The sequence below is a fragment of the Mobula birostris genome, chromosome 13 (assembly GCF_030028105.1).
Source record: "Mobula birostris isolate sMobBir1 chromosome 13, sMobBir1.hap1, whole genome shotgun sequence".
NCBI lineage: Eukaryota > Metazoa > Chordata > Chondrichthyes > Myliobatiformes > Myliobatidae > Mobula > Mobula birostris.
Window position 1 is genome coordinate 55,946,226 of NC_092382.1, and position 6,339 is coordinate 55,952,564.

The window sequence follows — 6,339 nt, forward strand, 5'->3', positions numbered from 1 at the left end:
TCCACACACAGTGTATTAGTGACCAGAAAACCTCCCGTCCCTGCAGTCTCTGTCTCCTGGTAAACTCAACACCCTGACAATGTGGATCATAGATACCCCTTCCTCACCCGCTCTGTTTTGATTCAGATATTTTCCCCCTTCCTTCTCAGTCCTGAAGGAGGGTTCAACTGGGTACGTTGACTGTACATAGATGCTGCCAGGCCTGCTAGGTTCCGCCAGCATTTTGTTTGTGTTGCTCTGGATTTCCAGCATCTGTAGACGTGTTTGTGATTTATCTCTCCGTTGTCCCTCCCGCCTCCGGCCACTGGTGGCGCTGCGGCGAACCTCCGGCCACGGGTGGCGCTGCGGCGAACCTCCTGGTAAACGCAGGCGCAGTGCCAACCGCAGCTGTTGCCTTTGCCGGTGTGTCTGCCATTCAGGCGGCGGTGAGTGAGTGGGTTATTCCTGGAGTGCGTGAATCGGGGGCCTGCTGCAGTGGGAAAGGGCCGGGACCGAGTTCTGCCGGTCGTCCCGCAGCCCCGGTTTTAGCTTTGCGTCCGAGCCCGGGCTGTGGGATCAGTTCGTTGTGGTTCCCAGGCTGGGAAGGGGTTTGGGTTGAAGGGGATCTGTCGGTGTGTGTGGGTAGAGGTTATGGGTGGACTGTGGGTGTGGGGTGAGTGGTCGGAAAGATGTGGGACCGTAGTCGGGTGGGGGGAGGATGGGGTTGCTGTTGTGAGAAAGTGGGATGATCGGACGTTCCGTGACCCGGGTCAAATAAAGTTGTAAACAGGGGAGGATCTGCTCCGTTGTATCGGACGCTCGGGTATCCGTTCAGTGAGCAACAATTCTCTCCTCAAATTAATTACTGTCTAATCTTGCTGTTAACATTGTGTTTGTTACAAAGTCCCAGAGTCTGGGAAGAGCTGTCACCGTCATGGGCTGTTGGTGCAGACTGGGATGGGGGTGGGGTGTCAGTGACCTCTGTCTGCACAGTGGGTTCTGGTCAGTATACACATCTGGAGTTTGTAAGGGGAAAGGGAGAAAGGAAGGGGCTGAGGAGAAGAGTTTTAAGCAGAGAAGCGGGGTGGAGGGGTACAGGAGTTGTCTGATAGATCATTTTAATTGTTTTTGTTTTATATAATCTCACAGATGGTGACTGAGGAAGAGGCTTGGTCAGGGAGGATACCCGGAGGTGAGCAGGTCACACATGGTATCAGGAGAGTGACAGTGATGTGATTTCCTGTGTCACGGGTACAGACAGTCGTCTCAAGTGAGGAGTGTGTGTGGAGATGCAGCTTCCCTGGAGGTGGAGGAAAGAGGACACACCAACAGGTGGAACCAGCTGTGGGAAGACATGGTTTGTCAGGTCTGACGATGAGCTGAATGTACCATAACCTTCAGACTGAATCAGAAAACCATTCTGAGGGTATTTGAAATGTCAGAATCAGGGGAGATGTGATTGCATGTGCAGAGGGCAGGGGTTGTGTCTCCATCAGACCCTCGGTGAGGTGGTTCAAGTTACAATGTGCAGGGATAAAAGCACAGTGTTTGGGGCCGGATTTAATCACTGATTCTGACACAGTGACAGGGTTAGTTTTGCTGTAAGGAAGCAACATTAATGGAAGAAGACACAGGAACTTCATCAATTGCCAGTTGTTTAGCAGAAGTGACCAATCTGTATGTTACCCTGTCAGAAACAGATTTTCACAGTGGTGACAAAGGGGTTCAGTCTGGTTTATTTCAGGTTGGAGAGGGGTGTGGAGTTTTGAAATCAATGCCTTGCGGTGCCACCATCGTTAATTTGTCATGTCCGGAATGGTGGATCACACAGCACGGAAATGGGCCTTGATCTCCACATGCTCCACTTCCTTGTCTTTGGTAAATATTGATGTAAAGTACTCTATCAACTTCAGCCATATCTTTTGTATCCAACCAAATGCTCCCCTCCCCCTTTGTCCTTGAGTGGTCCCACACTCTCCCGTGTTATCCTCTTGCTCCTGATATATGTATAGAATTCTTCAAGATTCTCTTTAATCATACTTGCCAAGGAGTTTTTATGGGCCGTCATGGCTTTCCGAATTCTCCTCGAGTTTTGCTTTTATTTCTTGAAGTTCATTTCTGGCTTCATATTAATCCTCCATGTCCCTGTTTGATTCTAGCTTCCTAAGCTTTCCCTACTTTCCATTTTATTCTGGACTGCATTCACAACATCCTTGCACGCTCTCTATCTGTGCTGGGTTAAGAGCTGGTGCTCTCAAGGCAATGGCAAACCCCTGCTATAACTTGCCTTGAATGTGATTTCCCAATACGTCAGAGCAGTGCAGGAGGAAATTGTCCGCTAGCTGGAAATAATTCCAGATGCGACATACCTTTCCTCATCTGCCTCAGGATAGCAAACATCCCCTCTTCTTTAATCTGTACAGGGACCATGATGTTAATGCCACTTTCTCACACTTCCATAGACTCTGTGTCCATCTCCTGAGTAAGTATTTCAGATCTTCCCCGTCTGCTTTGGTTCCAAACATAGATTACCATTCTGGTCTTCCAGAGGACCAACTTTGTCCCTTGCAATACTTTTGTTCTTAATCTATCTCTAGAATCCCTTAGGATTACTCTTCATCTTTTTTCTGTGAGGGCAACCTCATACCTTTTTTAGACATTCTGATTTATTTTTTATGTGTTCTCTTGCATTTCTTATACTCCATCAGAACTTGCCTGCCTATCCTTGTGATGCAAATCCATTTTGTGCTTCACTGGGGTCTCAATATCTCTTGAAAACCAAGGTTCCCCACAGTTTCTATCATTACATTTTATTCTGACAAGGACATAACTGCTTTGTACTTTCAAAATTTCGCTTTGAAGGACTCCCATTTATCAAGCAAATCTTTGCCATAAAGCAGCTTGTCCCAGTACTCAGTTGCCAGATCCTAGTGTCTTAATTCCGGGTGTTGTTCCATGCCCTGAACACATCCGCCTTTCCTACACTGCTCCTTGTATTGAAATATACAGGTTTGAGCATATTCACTGCACCATGCTCAACTTTTTCATTCCTGACTTCGTCTGAGGTCTGAACAATATTTGTCTCTACAACCCCTCCACTATCTGTTCTGTTATTCAGGCTCCCATTCCCCCTGCAACTTCAGTTTAAACAACCCCCCCCTACCCCCACCTCCCACCAGCTCTATCACCCCTTTGGCCTTCATCTTCCAGATCAATAAAAACAGGGTGCATACCAGGTACAGGCAGATAGGAACAAATGGGGTACTTATGAAGTACAGGATATTCAAGCAAACACTTATGAAAGAAATAAAAGAAGGCATGAGGTTGCCCCAACAGACAAGGTGAAGGAGAATCCTCAGGGATTCTGCAGAGATGTTAAGAGCAAAAAGGTTGCAAGGGACAAAATTAATCCTCTGGAAGATCAGAATGGTAACCCATATGAGGAGACCAAACTGATGGGGGAGATTTTTTTTTGCATCCGTATTTACACTGGAGATGACACAGTCGACGGAAGTGAGGCAAAGCAGCATCAACTTCATGGCCACTTTACAGATTACAGAGGTGGAGGTGTTTGCTATCTCAAGGCAAATTACCATGGTTAAATACCCAGGGCCTGACAAGTTGTTCCCTGGGACATTGCAGAAGACAGTGCAGTAGTTGTCAGGGCCCAAGCACAGATATTTAAATTATGCTTAGTGACAGGTGAGGTACTGGAGGATTGGAGGACAGCATCTGTCCAAGAAAGGGTCTAAAAATAAACTAAGATATTGTATGTTGGTGAGTTTGACATAAGTAGGGGGAAAGTTATTGGAACGTATGTGCAGGAACCGGATATATAAGTATTTGCATAGATGTGGGCTGATTAATGATAGACAGCATGGCTTTGTTCATGGTAGGTTATGTCTAACCAATCTTATAGAATGTCTCAAGGAAGTTATCAGGAAAGTGGATGAAGGCAAGGCAGTGGATATTATCGACATGGACTTTGGCAAGGCACTTGACAGAGTCTCATATGGGAGGTTGGTCAAGAAGGTTCAGTCACTCAGCATTCAAGATGAGATAGTAAATTGAATGAGACACTGTCTTTGGGAGAAGCAGACTGTGGTAGCAGATGGTTGCCTCTCTGACGGGAGGCCTGTGACTAGTGGTGTGCCACAGGGATCAGTGCTGGATCTGTTGTTGTTTGTCATCTATATCAGTAATCTGGATGATAACATGGTTAGCTGGATCAGCAATTTTGTGGATGACACCAAGACTGGGGATTTAGTGGACTGTGAGAAGACTATCATGGCTTGCAGTGCGAACTGGACCAGCTGGAAAAATGGGTTGAGAGTTGGAGAATGGAACTTAATGTTTACAAGTGCGAGGTGTTGCACTTTGGTAGGACCTACCAGTGTAGGTCTTACACAGGGACTGGTCGGGCACTGAGGACTGTTGTTGAAGAAAGAAATCTGGGAATACACGTCTATATTTCACTGAACGTGGTATCACAGGTAGATAGGGACAGAACGAGAGTTTTTGCACCTTGGCCTTCATGAACCAAAGTACTGAGTACAGGAGATGGATGTTATGTTGACGTTGTACAAGACACTGGTGAGGCCTAATTTGGAGTATTGTGTGCATTTTTGGTAACCAACCAACAGGAAGATGTAAAAGCGGTTGAAAGAGTTCAGAGAAAATTCACAAGGATGTTGCCAGGTCTGGAGGACTTGGGTTATAAGGAAAGGTTGAACAGGTCAGGAATTTATTCCTTGGAACGTAGAAGAGTGAGGAAAGATTTGATGGAGGTAATCCACAATTTTGAGGGTCATTGATGGGGTAAATGCAAGCTGGCTTTTTCCACTGAGATGGGGTGGGACTACAACCAGAGGTCATGGGTTAAGGGTGAAAGGTGAAACGTTATGTGCAACAAGAGGGGAAACTTGTTCACGGAGACGGTCATCCAGGTATGGAGTGAGCAGCCAGCACTAGTGGTGCTTGCAAGCTGAATTGCAACATGTTAGAGGTTTGTATGGGTAACTGGATGGTAAGGGTATGGGAGTAGGAAGTTTAAGTAGCTCGACACAAAATTGATAGGCCAAATGGTCTGTTTCTGTGTTGTACTTTTCTATGACTGTGACAAGAATCCTAAATAATACTAATATTCACTCTATTTCCTTTTAACAGCTGTGCAGACCAACCATACATCTGAGTAGGAGATATTTACATGGCATTAAAACTGTGGGACTTTAACAGTAAATAGAAGAAAATCCCAGCTGCACGTTAACAAAGGCTATTTGTGTGAGAGTGTTTCAGTTGCTATGGGGCCAGGAACCCATGCAGCTCAGTGGAAACAGGGAATAATACCGATGGAGAGAGTCAGACTCAGCCAGGTCACAGATTGGAGATGGCAACAATGCTGCATTCTTTCAAGACAGGAAGAGCATCAGAGAGTTTGATGGTCATTCCAGATACCAGCATTGTGCCCAGTTAAAAGATAATTTATCTCTTCACCTTGGCAACTAGAGTGATCTCAACTGAAATGTTGTCCTTCACCCATTGATGTATTTTGTAAATCTTTTACAGGTTAAAAATGACAAGGAAATTGTCCATGGGAATTCAAACACAACACATCAGTTTTGCTGTCTCTGTCTAGATATTTAAGAAATGGAGCAAGGGATTCAATCAACCATCCTTCCTACTCAGACTGTGGGAAGGGATTCACTCGATCATCTGACCGACTGGCATGCCTGTCATTTTACACGGGAGAGGCCATTCACCTGCTCATTAGGCAGTGGGAATGGATTCACTCGGTCATCTGAACTGAAGGTACATGAGCAAGTTCACACTGGGCTGATGTGTGTTCATCTGTTCTGTCTGTGAGAAGGGATTCAGTCGGTCTTCCCACCTGTGGACTCACCTGACAGTTCACACTCGGCAGAGTCTGGCCATCTGCTGAATTTCCGGGGAAGGATTCCCTTGGTCATCTGACCTAATGGCTCACCAGCGAGTTCACACCAGAGAGCGACCATTCACCTGCTCGGACTGTGGGAAAAGATTCACTTGCTCATCTAAACTGAAGGTACATCAGCGAGTTCACACTGGAGAGAGGCCATTCACCTGCTCAGATTGTGGGAAGGGATTCACTTGGTCATCTGATCTACTGACACATCAGTCAGTTCATACTGCAGAGAGGGATTTCTCCTGCTCAGGTTGTGGGAAGGGATTCACTCGGTCATCCTACCTACAGAGACACCAGTCAGTTCACACCGGGGAGAGGCCATTCACCTGCTCAGACTGCGGAAAGACATTCACTCAGTCATCCCACCTACAGATTCACCAACAAGTTCACACTGGGGAGAGGCCATTCACCTGCTCAGA